Genomic DNA, 18,798 nt, shown 5'->3' with positions numbered 1-18,798 from the left:
TATTGTGAATGGTGCCACAATAAACATTGTGTGCATGTGTCTTTATAGTAGCATGATTTATAATCCTTTGGGTATATGCCCAGTAATGGGATTGCTGGGTCAAATGGTATTTCTAGTTCTAGATCCTTGAGGAATCACCACACCGTCTTCCATAATGGTTGAACTAATTTACACTTCCACCAACAGTGTAAAAGCATTCTTATTTCTCCATATCATCTCCAGCATCTGTTTTTTCCTGACTTTTTAATGATCACCTTTCTAATTGGCATGAGATGGTATCTCACTGTGGTTTTGATTTGATTTCTCTGGTGACCAGTGATGATGAGCATTTTTTCATGTGTCTGTTGGCTGCATAAATGTCTTCTTTTGAGAAGTGTCTATTCATGTAGACACTTAGGATTCATATCCTTTGCCCACTTTTTGATGGGGTTGTTTTTTTCTTGTAAATTTGTTTAAGTTCTTTAAGTTATTTGTAAATTCTTTGCCCATTTTTTAATGGAGTTACGTTTTTTACTTGCTGAGTCCCATGTAAATTATGGATATAAGTCTTTTGTCAAAGGCAATTTCAAGATTTCTCAAAGAACTTAAAATGAACTACCATTCAACTCAGTAACCTTATTACCATTCAGCACAGTAACCTTATTCTTAGTAGAAAATAAATTGTTCTACTATGAAACGTATGCCCTCATATATTCATTGCAGCAATGTTCACAATAGCAAAGATATGGAATCAACCTGTATCAATTAGATCAATGGTTGATTGGATAAACAAAATGTGATACATATACACCTTGGAACACTACACAGCTAGAAAAAACGAAATCATGTCCTTTGTAGTAACATACGTGCAGCTGGAGATCATTATCCTAAGTGAATTAATGCAGAAACAGAAAACCCAATACTGATTGTTCCCACTTATAAGTGGGAGCTAAACATTGGGTACACATCGACATAGAGATGGCAATAATACACACTGGGGACTACTAGAGGGAAGTGGGAGGAAGGGGAGCAAGGGCTGATGAGCTACCTATTGGGTACTATGCTCATTTCCAGAGTGAGGGTCACCCCTCAAACCTCAGCATCACACAATATACTTTGTAAGTAACCTTCAATGTACCCCACCCCCTGATTCTAAAATGAAAGTTGACAGAGAAAAGTATGAACTTCCTTAGATGTTATAATCCATAGATTTAATGCCAGCCTAATTGAAATCCTCCTAGACTTCTTAAGATAGTTTAATATGCTCATTCTAAAATGCCTATGCAAAGAGCTTAGAATAGCAAAAACAAAAATGAAAATAATGTACACAATTAGAAGTCTTACATTAAACTTATTTCAATATATTCTGAAAAACTGGAATAATCAATGCATTATAGTATTGACACAGAGATACACATTTGATCAATGGAAAAAAATGTAGAATTCAGAACAGGGATTTCTGGATCATACAGTATTTCTATTTTTAATTTTTTTAGAAACCTCCATATTGTTTTCCACAGTGATTTCATCATTTTACATTCCCACCAACAGTGGAAAAGAGGTCCAATTTCTCTACATCTTTGTCAACACTTGTCTTTTTTTCTAATAGTGATCTTAATGGTGTGAGATATCTCATTGTGGTTTTGTCTGAATGTCCCTGATGATTAGTGACCTTAAGCATTTTTTCAGATCCATGTTGGCCATTTGTGTGTCTTCTTTGGAAAAATATCTATTCAAGTTTTTGATCATTTTGTAATCAGGTTATGTGTCTTGTTCATTGAGTTCTAGGAGGTTTTTTAAATATCTTTTGAATATTTATCCCTTATCAAATAATTGGTTTGCCAGTATTTTATCCAAAGCAATCCCATGTATAATAGCTTCAAAAAAGAACAAAATACTTAGGAATAAACATAACCAAGAAAGTGGAAGATCTATGCACCAAAAACTATAAAACTTTAATGGAAGAAATGAAACACAAATAGTCTGAAATACATTTCATGTTTATGAATTAGAAGAAAATATTAAGATGTCCATACTACCCAAAGAGATTTATAGATTCAATTCAATCCCTAACAAAATCCCAATGTCGTTTTTTATAGAAATAGAAGGAACAGTTTTGAAATTCATATGGAACCCCCCAAAAAAGCCAGAATAGCCAAAAGATTTTTGAAAAAACAAAACAAGGGTAGAAGCATCCCACTTTCCACACTTCTTTTTTTTTCAAAAGATATCACAAAGCTACAATAATTAAAACAGAAGGATACAGGTATTGAGAAAGACATATAAACCAATGGAACAGAATAAAGAGCACAGACATAAACCCCATGCATTTACCATCAGTTTATCTTCAACAAGAGTGTCGAAAATACACTATGAAAAAAGGATAGTTTCTTCAAAAAATGGTGTTAGGATAACTGGATATCTACCTGCAAAATAATGAAATTGGACCCTTATTCGCCAGTTGATAAAAGTCAACTGAAATGAATTGAAGATTTAAACGTAAATCTTGAAATTGTTAAAACTCTTAGATAAAATATAGGGAAAAGCTTCTTGGTATCGATCTTAGCTATGTTTTCTTAAACACGACACTAAAATACAGGCAATACAAGCAAAAACAGACAAGTGGGACTACATCAAACTAAAAACCATTTGAACAGGAAAAAAAAAGAAAAGGAAGGCAATCTAGCAAATGGGAGAAAATATTTGCAAATCATTTGTCAATTTTTGAACAAAAGGCCAAAACATTTAATGGAGAAGAAAAAGTCTTTTAACAGATAGTGCTATTATAATTAAATATCCAAAAATAAAAAATAAAATAATCCTTGACAGTTACCTCAAACCATTTATAAAATTAAGTTGAGATGGCATACAAACCCTAAGCATGCAAGCTGTCAAGTTAAAGTTTCTGGAAGAAAACCCCCAAGAATTACCTTGCCTTTTGTGCTAGGCAAAGATTTACTAGGAAACAGATATTCAGAAACATCTCTTAAGAAGATGCAGTGGCTCATACCTGTAATCCCAGCTCCTCAGGAGGCTGAGGCAGGAGAACTGCTTCAGCCCAGAAGTTCAAGATCAACCTCAAAACTGGGCAACATAGGGAAATTTTGTCTCTTTAAAAAATACTCTCATTCTCAATCATACTTGTACATAGTAAATTCCTGAATTCTTTTTCAGTGATATGTTTCTTTTCATGCTATTGACTTGGCCAGAAACATCAATTTCTACTCAGCCAATTTTACCTTTTCTTCTAGATTCCATGAATATGTATCTTTTAAAAATTATTATTATACTTTAAGTTCAAGGGTACATGTGCACAACCTGCAGATTTGATACATACTTATACATGTGCCATGTTGGTTTGCTGCACCCATCAACTCATCATTTACATTAGGTATTTCTCCTAATGCTATCCCTCCCCTAGCCCTCAACACACGACAGGCCCCAGTGTTTGATGTTAGTCGCCCTGTGTCCAAGTGATCTCATTGTTCAATTCCCACCTATGAGTGAGAACATGTGGACATTTCGGTTGGTTCCAAGTCTTTGCTATTGTAAATAGTGCTGCAATAAACATATGTGTGCATGTGTCTTTATAGTAGCATGATTTATAATCCTTTGGGTATATACCCAGTAATGGGTTTGCTGGGTCAAATGATAATTCTAGTTCTAGATCCTTGAGGAATCACCACACTGTCTTACACAATGGTTGAACTAGTTTACAGTCCCATCAACAGTGTAAATGTGTTACTATTTCTCCACATCTTCTCCAGCACCTGCTGTTTCCTGACTTTTTAATGATAACCATTCTAGTTGGTGTGAGTTGGTATCTCATTGTGGTTTTGATTTGCATTTCTCTGATGGCCAGTGACGATGAGCCTTTTTTCATGTGTGTTGGCTGCATAAATGTCTTCTTTTGACAAGCGTCTGTTCACATCCTTCGCCCACTTTTTGATGGAGTTGTTCGAAATGAACAAAGCCTCCAAGAAATATGGGACTATGTGAAAAGACCAAATCTACGTCTGATTGGTGTACTTGAAAGTGACGGGGAGAATGGAACCAAGTTGGAAAACACTCTTCAGGATATTATCCAGGAGAACTTCCCCAACTAGGCCTGCCTTACAAGAGCTCCTGAAGGAAGCACTAAACATGGGAAGGAAAAACTGGTACCAGCCACTGCAAAAACATGCCAAATTGTAAAGATCATCAATGCTAGGAAGAAACTGCATCAACTAATGAGCAAAATAACCTGTTAACATCATAATGACAGGATCAAATTCACACATAACAATATTAACCTTAAGTGTAAATGGGCTAAATGCTCCAATTAAAAGACACAGACTGGCAAATTGGATACAGAGTTAAGACCCAACACCGTACTGTATTCAGGAGACCCAGCTCATGGGCAGAGACACACATAGGCTCAAAATAAATGATGGAAGAAGATCTACCAAGCCAATGGAAAACAAAACACTTGGACACAGGGTGGGGAACATCAAACACTGGGGCCTATTGGGGGGTGGGGTTGCAATCCTAGTCTCTGATAAAACAGACTTCAAACCAACAAAGATCAAAAGAGACAAAGCCATTACATAATGGTAAAGAGATCAATTCAACAAGAAGAGTTAACTATACTAAATATATATATACCCAATACAGGAGCACCCAGATTCATAAAGCAAGTCCTTAGAGACCTACAAAGAGACTTAGACTCCCACACAATAACAATGGGAGACTTTAACACCCCACTGTCAACATTAGACAGATCAACAAGACAGAAAGTTACCAAGGATATCCAGGAATTGAACTCAGCTCTGCACCAAGCGGACCTAATAGAAATCTACAGAAGTCTCCACCCCACGTCAACAAAATATACATTCTTCTCAGCACCACATTGCACTTATTCCAAAATTGACCACATAGTTGGAAGTAAAGCACTCCCCAGCAAATGTAAAAGAACAGAAATTATAACAAACTGTCTCTCAGACCACAGTGCAATCAAACTAGAACTCAGGATTAAGAAGCTCACTCAAAACCACTCAATTACATGGAAACTGAACAACCTGCTCCTGAATGACTACTGGGTACATAACAAAATCAAGGCAGAAATAAAGATGTTCTTTGAAACCAATGATAACAAAGACACAACACACCAGAATCTCTGGTACACATTTAAAGCAGTGTGTAGAGGGAAATGTGTAGCATTAAATGCCCACAAGAGAAAGCAGGAAAGATCTAAAATTGACACCCTAACATCACAATTAAAAGAACTAGAGAAGCAAGAGCAAACACATTCAAAAGCTAGCAGAAGGCAAGAAATAACTAAGATCAGAGCAGAACTGAAGGAGATAGAGACACCAAAAACCCTTCAAAAAATCAATGAGTCCAGGAGCTGGTTTTTTTGAAAAGATCAACAAAATTGATAGACCAGTAGCAAGACTAATAAAGAAGAAAAGAGAGAAGAATCAAATAGATGCAATAAAAAATGATAAAGGGGATATCACCACCAATCCCACAGAAATACAAACTACCATCAGAGAATACTATAAACACCTCTACATAAATAAACTAGAAAATCTAGAAGAAATTGACAAATTCCTGGACACATACACCCTCCCAAGACTAAAGCAGGAAGAAGTTGAATCCCTGAATAGACTAATAACAGGCTCTGAAATTGAGGCAATAATTAATAGCCTACCAACCAAAAAAAGCCCAGGACCAGATGGATTCACAGCCGAATTCTACCACAGGTACAAAGAAGAGATGGTACCATTCCTTCTGAAACTATTCCAATCAACAGAAAAGAGGGAATCCTCCCTAACTCATTTTATGAGGCAGGCATCATCCTGATACCAATAACAGGCTCTGAAATTGAGGCAATAATTCATAGCCTACCAACCAAAAAAAGTCCAGGACCAGACGGATTCACAGCCTAATTCTACCAGAGGTACAAAGAGGAGCTGGTACCATTCCTTCTGAAACTATTCCAATCAATAGAAAAGAGGGAATCCTCCCTAACTCATTTTATGATGCCAGCATCATCCTGATACCAAAGCTTGGCAAGACACAACAATAACAAAAATGAATTTTAGACCAATATCCCTGATGAACATCAATGCAAAAATCCTCAATAAAATACTGGCAAACCGAATCCAGCAGCACATCTAAAAGCTTATCCACCACGATCAATTTGGCTTTATCCCTGGGATGCAAGCTAGTTCAACATATGCAAATCAATAAACATAATCCATCATATAAACAGAACCAAAGACAAAAACCACATGATTATCTCAATAGATGCAGAAAAGGTGTTCAACAAAATTCAACAGCCCTTCATGCTAAAAACTCTCAATAAACTAGGTATTGATGGAATGTATCTAAAAATAATAAGAGCTATTTATGACAAACTCACAGGCAATATTATACTGAATGGGAAAAAAATGGAAGCATTCCCTTTGAAAACTGGCACAAGACAGGGATGCCCTCTCTCACCACTCCTATTCAAGGTTAATATTGTTATGTGTGAATTTCATCCTGTCATTATGATGTTCGCTGGGTATTTTGCCCATTAATTGTTGAAGTTTCTTCATAGCATCGATGGTCTTTACAATTTGGCATGTTTTTGCAGTAGCTGGTACTGGTTGTTTCTTTCCATGTTTAGTGCTTCCTTCAGGAGCTCTTGTAAAGCAGACCTGATGGTGATGAAATCTCTCAGCATTTGCTTGTCTGTAAAGGATTTTATTTCTCCTTCACTTATGAAGCTTAGTTTGGCTGGATATGAAATTCTGCGATGAAAATTCTTTTCTTTAAGAATGTTGAATATTAGCCCCAACTCACTTCTGGCTTGTAGGGTTTCTGCAGAGAGATCCACTGTTAATCTGATGGGCTTCCCTTTGTGGGTAACTCAACCTTTCTCTCTGGTCGCCCTCAATATATTTTCCTTCATTTCCACCTTGGTGAATCTGACAATTATGTGTCTTGGGGTTGTTCTTCTCAAGGAGTATCTTTGTGGTGTTCTCTGCATTTCCTGAATTTGAATATTGGCCTGTCTTGCTAGGTTGAGGAAGTTCTCCTGGATAATATCCTGAAGAGTGTTTTCCAACTTGGTTCCATTCTCCCCATCACTTTCACGTACACCAATCAGACGTAGATTTGGTGTTTTCACATAGTCCCATATTTCTTGGAGGTTTTGTTCATTTCTTTTCACTGTTTTTTTTCTAACCTTGTCTTATCACTTTATTTCATTAATCTGATCTTCAGTACTGATACTCTTCCTTCCACTTGATCGAATCAGCTATTGAAGCTTGTGCATGCATCACGAAGTTCTTGTGCCATGGTTTTCAGCTTCATCGGGTCATTTAAGGTCTTCTCTACATTGTTTATTCTAGTTGGCCATTCATCCAATATTTTTTCCAAGGTTTTTAGCTTCTTTGCGATGGGTTCAAACATCCTTCTTTAGCTTGGAGAAGTTTGTTATTACTGACCTTCTGAAGCCTACTTCTGTCAACTCATCAAAGCCATTCTCCATCCAGCTTTGTTCTATTGCTGGTGACGAGCTGTGATCCTTTGGAGGAGAAGAGGCATTCTGATTTTTAGAATTTTCAGCTTTTCTGCTCTGGTTTCTCCCCATCTTTGTGGTTTTATCTACCTTTGGTCTTTGATATTGGTGAGCTACAGATGGGGTTTTGGTGTAGGTGACCTTTTTGTTGATGTTGATGCTATTCCTTTCTGTTTGTTAGTTTTTCTGTACCCCTCAGATGAAGGTCTGTTGGAGTTTGCTGGAGTTCCACTCCAGACTCTGTTTGCCTGGGTATCACCAGCAGAGGCTGCAGAACAGCAAATATTGCAGAGCAGCAAATATTGCTGCCTGATCCTTCCTCTTGAAGCTTCGTCCCAGAGGGGCAGCCACCTATATGAGGTGTCTGTTGGCCCCCACTGGGAGGTGTCTCCCTGTTAGGCTACACAGGGGTCAGAGACCCACTTGGGGAGGCAGTCTGTCTATTCCCAGAGCTCAAACACCATGCTGCAAGAACCACTGCTCTCTTCAGAGCTGTCAGACAGGAACGTTTAAGTCTACAGAAGTTGTCTGCTGCCTTTTGTTCGGCTATGCCCTGCCCACAGAGGTGGAAACTACAGGCAGTAGGCCTTGTTGAACTGTGGTGGGCTCCACCCAGTTTGAGCTTCACAGCTGCTTTGTTTACCTACTCAAGCCTCATCAATGGCAGACGCCCCTCCCCCAGCCATGCTGCCACCTCACAGATAGGTCTCAGACTGCTGTGCTAGCAGTGAGCAAGGCTCCATAGGTGTGGGACCCGCCGAGCCAGGCACGGGAGAGAATCTCCTTGTCTGCTGGTTGCTAAGACCTTGGGAAAAGTGCAGTATTTGCATGGGGAGTGTCCTGTTTTTCCAGGTAGTGTGTCACGGCTTCCCTTGGCTAAGAAAGGGAAATCCCCAGACCCTTTGCACTTGCCGGGTGAGGCGATGCCCCACTCTGCTTCAGCTCACCCTCCATAGGCTGCACCCACTGTCCAACCAGTCCCAGTGAGATGAACCAGGTACCTCAGTTGGAAATGCAGAAATCACCTGTCTTCTGTGTCAATCACGCTGGGAGCTGCAGACTGGAGCTGTTCCTATATTCCGAATATGTATCTTTTTAAAAGTATTTCTGCTTCATGCTTTCCTTCACCTGCAATTGTCTCCCTTTGTGTTCTCATTATCGTTTGTTCAAAGTTTTATTTTAGCATTATTTTCACACAGAATTCAAGACACTGTGTTTTATTTATTATGTGTTACCTATACTTAACCCTAGAATGTAGTTGGATGTAAAAAACTACAGTCACAAAGGCCTAAGAATTTCTATGCTTTGTTATATTAGTCACCATGATTTGATTTTGCTTATTGTAGAGTTATTTTACTAAGCCAAATTTTTAAATAATTATTCTTACAATAAAATACATGGCAGGTAGGTGTATTTACAAGAAAAGCCAATAAGATTGAGTGAGAGATAATAAGCCAGCAGTACACAAAGGTATCAGCCGTGGGAGGGAAGAACAAGAGATGTAATACAAAATACACTTAAAAATGTTGATTGTTATATTTTTTGAGCACATATCCTTTATTAAAAGTAAATCTTGAAATAATTTTAATTAATAATAGGAAAAATTTACAATTATGAGGCTTATTAATAAAAGCATTTATTCACTCAGTTATGCATTCATTTACTTATTCTTTCAAAAATATATAATATATGCCAATTAAATGCCTAGTATGAACTTTTAAATTCAGAGAAATTAGATAGATACATAGGTAGATAGATAGATCAATTGATGGAGACAAATATTAATTGTTAGACACATTTTATGTAAACACATAGATATGCCTACACTCACACACATGTGTATGATATAGTAGTAATATATTTTATAAATATCATAATATTTCATACAAACACATAAATAAAGTAAAACAACCCAAATAAGAATAGAGGCCATTTATTAAGAGTTTACTATGCAAAGGAGTGAGTCACAATAATTTGTGTTTTTAAGACTCAAAAAGCAGGTAGAGGAATGGGAAAGCTTTGTTGTGAAAGAAAAGAAAAAGCTTAAGGAATATGGAACATAGAACTCACATTTCCCAACCCAGGCCAAGAGAGGATCAGATGTAGAGGACCAGATAGATTTTTCCTGCAAGTTTTATATAAGTCATTCTACTTTGCATGTTTCATTGAACCATGAACAGCAATGCTACAAATGCCACGATGACCAGTCAACGGAACGCTTAGACCTATGTGATTGTTACTCACTACTCATGCTAATGAGTGTATATTGGCCTATATTACATTTGTGGCAGTGATAGTATTGTTAATAACTTTTTCAAAAGTTATGATAAGCTTATACTCTTTCTATTTGTCTGAATCCCATCTTTGAGAACAGTACTCTGATTGTTTGCATGAACCAGTGAATAATTATCTATGTAGAGTGTTTGACTAGTTAAGGTGGTCCCTTTTTGGGGCTTGGGTCTGAGACTGAATTTCCAGCCTGTGTGATTTATAGAATTAGGGTCACTATGTACATGCAAGTCTCAGAATATAAGTTCTAACAGGCATGAGGTTTTCGTCTGACACACACAAGATCAGGCATGGCCACAGTGAAAGTAATATTCTATAGAAGTACATGGGGATCCAACAAAAAAGAAGTTGCTCATGACATGAGGTCTAAACCAAGGCCTTACCTCATCTGGGTTACATATTTGGGTCTACACTTGTCACTTCCAGGTAGTAATTGACTCCACACCCTACGAAGTTTACTGAATTAAAATTTAGAATGATCTAGGGTCTGGTTGATAGATAACAGTAATTGGTTAGTTTTCTGGGAAAGAGGGACACTAGCCAGTTCACAGGTTGATTTGTTTAAGGTCATTCATTGGTGCCATTTGATAAGAGTACAATTGTCCAGGGATTATTATCATAAGCTTCTAATAATGGGTGGCATATCCAACATTCAGGAATATTAGGGTAGTGACTATTGTTTTGGATAATCTATAAATGGCATTAAAACAATTCTGTCCTGAGCTAATAATTCAAATATGAAGTAAATACAAGAGAAAAGAGACATTTGTGAATGGATCATGATCATGAACCTATATAAAATGAGGAGAATGATGATAAAAAGCAGATAAAAAATAAAACATGGCCAGTTGCAGTGGCTCACGACTGTAATCCCAGCACTTTGGGAGGCCGAGGCAGGCAGATCACTTGAGCTCAGGAATTTGAGACCAGCCTGGGCAACATGGCAAAACCCTGTCCCTACCAAAAGTACAAAAAATTAGCTGGGAGTGGCGGTGCATGCCTATAATTTCAGCTACTCGGGAGCCTGAGGTGGGAGGATTGCTTGAGCCTGGGAGGCCAAGACTGCAGTGAGCCAAGATCCTGCCACTGCACTCCAGCCTGGGTGGCAAAGTGAGACCCTGTCTCAAAACAACAACAACAAAACCATGAATTACCCCTAGGTCTTGGTATGATATCTTAGGCAGAACTCTCTACAATTCAGGGACAACTACTTGTTCAGAAGATCTTGGTTCAGCTGTCTTCTAAAGATCAATTGATTCTAGAGCATTTCTGAGAATACCCAAATTGAGTACTCCTATTGTAGTAGCATTTAAATTTTGTAGAATTCTGGATTGCTTATTTAGTTGTGAAACATGTACCCAAGGACTGACCCCCTGGGGTTTCACTGCTGTATCTGGAGTTTCGCAGCTGTATCTGGGGTTTCATGGCTGTATTTGTTGTTAACAGTCCCTGATAAGGTGGTTTCCAGTGATGTTCAAGAGCACTTTTTCTCTTATCCTTTCAAATTGACAAAATTACTGGTTGAAGATCATGACGAGATTGTTTAGGAAGATGTTTTGGAAGCATGGCCTTAACATTCTGGTGATAGGATAGATATAGTACAAGAGTCCCCTGTGAAATTTTGCCATGTCTACTTATAACAGGACAGAGTAAAGTATTCCTGAACATAGAGGACTTCCAAGTTTCCAATTACTAGGAGGATGACCGATGTGTTTCCACGGGAGTGTACCATTATGGCTCTAAAAGCTAGTAGTGAGAATATCTTTGTGGGAGATGTGATCCAATCAATTTTTATGAGAAATATTTGCATATGCCTCTTAAAATGCTTTTGTCTATTTTTAGAAGTTTTTTTTAGCCTCAAGTTTACTGTGAAAAGAGAGATTCGTTAGGTGTCTTTCCAAGCTGGTACAATCAGCTTCTGCTATCCATAGTTTAGTTTCTGAGGTTCAGATTAGCATGTGTACCAGTTGATATAGGTCAGGTAACCTGAAGTAATGCTGAATTCCTCAATTATTAGTTTCTGATGGCATCTGGATTTAGATATGCCCTCAATTATAGACTTTATCAGCTTGGGCCCAAGGTTTAAATTCCATAATTACCGGCATACCTGGCTCATGGGCAGAGTTGATTTTTAAGTGAAAGTGTCATTTGGGGTTTTCAAAGAACCAGTGGGACAAGGTTAGAAGTCTGGAAAAGGGAAAGAGGGGAAATGAGTTGTTAGAGGTTCAGAAGGAAAGAGATTGAAAGGTTAAGGAGGAAGAAGGGAACATGGATAAAAGAAGGCAACTGGAGGATAAAGAGAAAGAATTTACCAGGAAAGTGATCTAGTTCATCACTGCTTATGTTTGTCAAATGTTTCATCAGCTTTGGTCAACAAATATTTTAGTGAATCAATTTTTTAATCATTTTTGGGGGAGAAATCAGGCCTCTGTATACAAAAAAAAAAAAAAGGTTTCACAAGGGCCTAAGAAATAAATGTGAAATGTGATTCCATATCTTTGTTAAGGCACTTCTCAAATGAACAATTTCTTCCTCAGGATGGTCATGAATATTAGTTTCCTAGGGCTGCCATACAGTATCACAGTCTGGGTAGCTTAAACAAAAACATTCATTTTTTTCACAGTTCTGGAGGTTGGAGACTAGAATTCTAACATCAAGGTGTCAACAGGTTTGGTTCCATTCTGAGGGCTCTCTCTTTAGCTTGTAGGTGGCCATCTTTTCCCTATGTCTTCCCTCTGTGTTTATGTCATATTCTCCTCTTATAAGGACATCACTTGCATTGAATTAGGACCCACTCTAGTGACCTCAGCTAACCTTAATTTCCTCTTTAAAGGCCTTATCTCCAAATACAGTCACATTCTGAGATACTGGAAATGAAGCCTTCAACATATAAATTAGGGAGGGCGGCAACAATTCAGCCTATAACCCCATTGAAGGCCCAAATTATAGTAGTGAAATTATGTCATTTGGAAAGATACTCATAAGAATTAAAAATGTAATGAGTGCATGTAAGAAGCAAGAGTTTTTCCTGGAGTAGAAGAGAATTTAAATTTGGAGACTACCATGACAGCTAGCAATGGTTGACTGAAAGTCTTGCTTGGACACTTTGTGTCTTAGGCTGCCCACCTACCTGTTGGTCACATCCTGTGAATGCAGATGCAACATTCCATACTTTTTGAAGGGCAGAAAACCAGAGAAAATGTTCTCTGGATCAAAGCCAATACCTCAAGACAAAGAACCAAAACAGGAAAAGAATCACATCCAGCTTTATTGGTGACAAACAGCAAAATTATCCAAGTGGACATCTGTGTGGTGAGAATAGAGGATTCAATGGTTTGTGAGGCCTGTGCCAACAGGCTAATAATGCTAATGCCTTAGTTCTGCCTCATTAATCTTTGTATGGAAAGCAACACTTTTACATAGCACAAAACAAAATGGAAGAATGAAATAGAGCAAAAAGTGCCAAGAAGAAATGCCTTTCTTCCACCACCAATGCTAAACAAATGGAAACCAATAACAAAACTCTGGTGATAAGGTTTGGTTGTGCCCCCACCCAAATTTCATCTGGAATTGTGATCCCTACATGTTGAGGGAGGGACCTGGTGGGAAGTGATTGGATCATGGAGACAGTTCCCTCTATGCTGTTCTCGTGATAGTGAGTAAGTTCTCATGAAAGCTGATGGTTTTAAAGTGTGGCGCCTCCCTCATTCACTCTCTTCTGCTGCGATGTAAGATGTGCCTTTGCCTTCTGGTGTGATTATGGGTTTCCTGAGGCCTCTCCAGCAGTGTGGAACTGTGAGTCAATTAAACTTCTTTTCTTTATAAATTACCCAGTCTCAGGTATTTCTTTATAGCAGTGAGAAAACAATAAGTAGCCAAGGAACTTCATGCAAACAGAGTGAAGTTTAGACCTGGTGCTGACTTATCATGGAAGTCAAGACTCATCAAGCTGTGAGGAGCAAGTCAAAGGGTGCCTGCATGTGTACCACATCCAGGTTCCATGGTAGAATATAACACCGATGGCATCTTGGTGTATTCTCCAGGCATACTGTGGAAATAAAGGATAATCGCCCAAATGAAAACAATGTATTTTCGGAGTTCGCTATAGCAAAGGAAACAATCATTATCACTTACATTTTTCAGAGACTTGAAAGCAGGCAGGAAGGTAGAAAATCTTTATGGTATAAAAAAGGAAATGGCCTCAGGTATGCACTGATTGTAGGTGACTGACATGGAGAAGCTGAAGGCAGGTCATGTAGAAGTTGGTCATCCAAGGTAATTGATTTGATAAACATATTTGAATTCTTTGGTTGGTCCTGAGGTGGAAATTGGGACAAAAAATAGGAAGCTTACAGTCAGTCAACAAGTTCCAATCACTCTGGGTTAATTACTGTAGTCTACGTTTTACTTCCTGAACTGATTGCTGCAGAGGTGCAGAGTGTGTGGCTGGCTTCTTCAGCTGGTGGCTGAAAAAGTTATGGATCAGAGTTCTATTGTCATTGTGATCTGGCCATTGTCTATTTGTATACACTTACATTCAATCTCTAACCTATCATTCAGGATGTATAGCTAAACTATACACATACATGTTCTTTATATTCTTGGAGCTCCAGCTTCATGAAAGAGATAAATATACATGAATAGATAAATAGAAAAATATAAAAGTAAATTGTGTAGGCTATGCAAAGAGGATTTTTGCATATTTGAAGTAAGCTTGTATGTGTGCATTTGGGAAGGCTCAGGTTACAATTGTTTGAACATAAGGCAAAACGAAACAGTGTATGCAACCTAGTTAAAGGGAGAAGGGAGAGGATATTTCCTAGTAGTAAAAACATGCATGATTGAAGATATCTAGATGGTTAAAAAAAAAAAACTGTGTAGAGAGGTAAAATTATCTAAATGTGTTTAAATGTAAAGAGAAGTAACAATGGATGCACAGTGGGTGGCAGCTACTCTGAATTTCTGATTAAGGAGCTTATGCTTTGATCTTCATATGATGGAAAGCTATTGAGAATTTTAGAGAGTGGTGACTTAATCGGAACTTTTAAACAAATTGCCTTGAAGACATTGGAAGATGGCTTTCACTAGGTCAAATCTACAATCAGAGAAAGTAGTTTTTAAGTTGGCATAAGAATACTCAAGTGATAAGTGCCGTAAGTATGGCAGTGGAAGGTAATAGAGATGAGAGTAAGGAGCAGAATCACGAATCAATTAAAAAGTAAAAGCAAAGGGCTGTTTGATTCAGAGTGGAGAGGGAGAGAGAGGCATAAAGTTATGCCTGATGGCCCAGAAGGTCAAACTACTGACACAGATGGGAAATGCAGGACTGTGGCTTAGCAAAGATGTTATTAAAATGTTAAATATGTTGAGCTCAACTTTCCTGTGAGAGAGGCAGGAACATATTTCCAATAAATATTTTGATGTAAACTCAAATTACAGGAAGAGATGTAGGAAGATGCTATGATTTTGCAGGAGAAAGCAGGCACCATTACAGAGTAATGGGAGTGAGTAAAGTGAAAAATGACAGTAGGTATTCCTGCATATGTTCTTATAAAATTATTTCCTTCCTCCAAAATAGCACTTACCACAGCTCCACATTTTAAGAAGATTATTTAGGTGCCTGGTTTATGTATTTCCGTTGGCCTTCTGACAGAAGAGAATTTAACATTATGTTTACCATTCTAATTTTAGTGCCTAGCTTAGCTCTGAATTATTTTAATAGCTTCATTTTTTAATAAATCAAGGAATAAAGAAATGGATAAAAAGATAATCTTAAAGCCAGCACAAATTTAAATAATGCATAGACAAAAGGACATATAAAAATGACCATGAGAGAACAGATGAGAAAATAAGGAGAATCATGCAAGTGTGGTATCAAGGAAGGTAATGGAAGGGAGAGTTTAAATAGGTAAGTAATAAACTCTGCAGTTCAAATGGAATAGAAATGCTCTGTGAGTGAAGACAAGAATCAGTTGGCTTTGGCAACAGGTTCCTCATGGATATTAGCTAAAATGATTTCTATACAGTGAATAAAGCAATGTCACAATGCAGTGGACTTGGAGAGACAGTAAATGGAAAAGAAAATTAAGAGAGTGCAGTCTACTTTGGAAAATGTGAGTGGAGAACTGAAGAAATTATAGGATTGTTATAGAGAGAAGTGAGATCAAATAATACTATTATTGTATTTTGATAACAATTTTGAATCTGGAAAATTTGCACATATTTTTAAGTTAAAAGGAAGGTACAAGTAGAGACTGAAAATTCCAAAGGAAAAAATAAAAGTAATTAATAGTGAGGGCAATTCCCTGTTGGGAAGAAATGCCTTTAGCAAAGAAAGTAAACGGGAGTTTTACAAAATAAACAAAAAAGCAAACAAGAAACCACACAAAACTATGTCCAAGTCTTTAGGGAGGGATTTGGGGACAAGTGGCAGAAATAAAAGGAAATCATATCTAACAAATTCCATTATCTTAATGGGCCAGGATTTGATCTCACATCATCTGGTTTCAAATTCACGTTAATAATCTAAGCCTAAAACTGCATTTTAAGGCATAATTGGGAACTGGGCCAGAATTAGAAAATAAGGCACTAATTTTCTCACATATTAGGTACCTATGGCAGGATGTATTGTCTATCATGGTCTCACAAGTTCTCCTATACATCATGTTTTTGTTACAATTCGATGCTGATACTCCTCTCAGTGAGAGATGAGAGGTCTATGTTTTCTGCTCTAGTATGTGGGTGAAAATGTGACTACACTTGAAGTGACTCCTGGGGTTAAGTCATCAAAAGTGATACAGCTGCCACATGGTTCTCCTAGGACACTCATCCTTGGAACCCAGCTACTGTCATGCTTTGAGAAAATCCAGGCCATTCAACAAGTGCATAGATGGGTGCTCTGGCCCACGATTCCAGCTAAGCGTCTATCCTACAGCGAGCTCCAAGTTGTGAACACATGACTGGACCATCTTGTAAGCAGATGCTCTAGTTCCAATCAAATTGCCCCAGCTGTTACTGCATAAAGCATAGATGAACCTTCGCTATAAGCCCTGCCTACATTGCAAACACATGAGCTAAAAACAAATAATTATTGTTGGTTTAAGCCATTCCAAGTTGGATTGGTTTGTTATGCAGCAATAGGTACTTAAAACAACAGCATTATTTTTATATACATCTCCCATTGCACAAACACACATATATTCTATTAAGTAATATTATGCTGGACAAAACCAAAAATCTCAAGCCTATAAAGAAATAGAAGCAGACTGGGTGCAGCGGCTCATGCCTGTAATCCCAGCACTTTGGGAGACTGAGGCAGGTGGATCACTTGAAGTCAGGAATTCAAGACCAGCCTGACCAACATGGTGAAACTTTGTCTCTACTAAAAATACAAAAATTAGCTGGGTATGATGGTGTGTGCCTGAAATCCCAGCTACTCGGAGGCTGAGACAAAAGAATCACTTGAACCCAGGAGGTGGAGGCTGCAGTGAGCCGAGATCATGCCACTGCACTCCAGCCTGGGTGACAGAGCAAGACTCCATCTCAAAAAACAAACAAAACAAACAAACAAAAAAACAAGCAGAAGGAGAACTCTTTTTCTCTTCATATTAGCAAATATTTAATATTTAATTAACATTTTCTGACCTATGACAGATTAGCTAAATAATTTGACTTATTTTAAAGAACAAGTTGTTTGAAAGTTATTATGTAATAATTTTCTCTGAAAAATATTCTTCATGAAATATGTTGGCAAACATAGACTACTTTTCAGACATAGCTTCACTGAGTTCACATAGTTAAAGTGTTTGAGTGGAATTAATCTATTTGATTCCATATGACATATACATATAAGAGAAAAGTAAATAACAGAGAATAAATAAAATGTATTTGTTTTTTTTTTTACGTTTCTCTCGTATGTAGACACCTTAGAAGATACCCCTTGAAATAGAACAATTTAATTTTTTGAGCACTTTACAATGAATAAAAACTTTTAAAAATATTTTGTTGCTATAGTACCAATATTTGTATCTGAAAGAATTTTCCTCTTTGACACCATACTGGTTGATTGGCAATGAATGCTATATGATTTTCAGTAAAAAGATAGTGTCTCTGAAAGTTGTTTAGAAGTGTATTAAAATTAGAATTTTTCTTAGATTATACACTATTATATGAGACAATCTCTCTGTTAAAGGCTAGAAAAAGAAAACATTTGCATAAAATAATTCAAGATTAAAAATAAAATAGTATTAATAAGTAGGTGAAACCATCAATAATAATAACTTTTTTGACTTTTATAATTTTTTTGACAATGGTTTACTTGCTAACGTTTCCTGTGATTATAAAGAGTGTTCATAAAAAGAGTATAAGAATGTGTATTAAGGATTAATATGAGTGCAAAAATTGCCTTTGTCTCTGATGTCAATGTTCACAGTCTAGACTCAGAAATTAAAAGATAATATCAATGTGATAATCCAAACTTTTATAGTAAGTGAGAACTGAGAAATACTTAAAAGGAAAATAGTGCCTTTTTATCATGTGTATTTAAAAAACTTTGAAAACTGAATAGTACTATGTAAGTTTTTTTTAGGCTTATGGCTATTCGACTTGAGAAAATAACCATATTAGAACATGAGATAAAAACATTTTTCTGAGAAGAAAGATAAGAAACAGAAAGAAGATATCATTATGACTTAACAAGTTCACTGAACAGCAGATGGAGTTATTAGTGGAGGATGAAAGATAAAAGGAAATAAAGAGGCGAAGTTAGTGAGGTTAACAATCTGGGGAAACATCAAAGCATCAAAACTAAAAAGGAAGATGTGTCTATTCAAAGAGCCAAACTATTATTCAGATACTAGTAAGGCCAATACTGTGGGTGTTTTGATATCAAAGTAGTTTTATTTGAACATATAAAAATGGAGAAAAAAAACCATGTGGAAAAATGTGTAGACTTTTGTTGAATGGAAATGTGAGAATGT

Source organism: Symphalangus syndactylus, chromosome 4, assembly GCF_028878055.3.
Source record: "Symphalangus syndactylus isolate Jambi chromosome 4, NHGRI_mSymSyn1-v2.1_pri, whole genome shotgun sequence".
NCBI classification, from domain to species: domain Eukaryota; kingdom Metazoa; phylum Chordata; class Mammalia; order Primates; family Hylobatidae; genus Symphalangus; species Symphalangus syndactylus.
Note: the sequence above shows the minus strand (reverse complement) of the source record.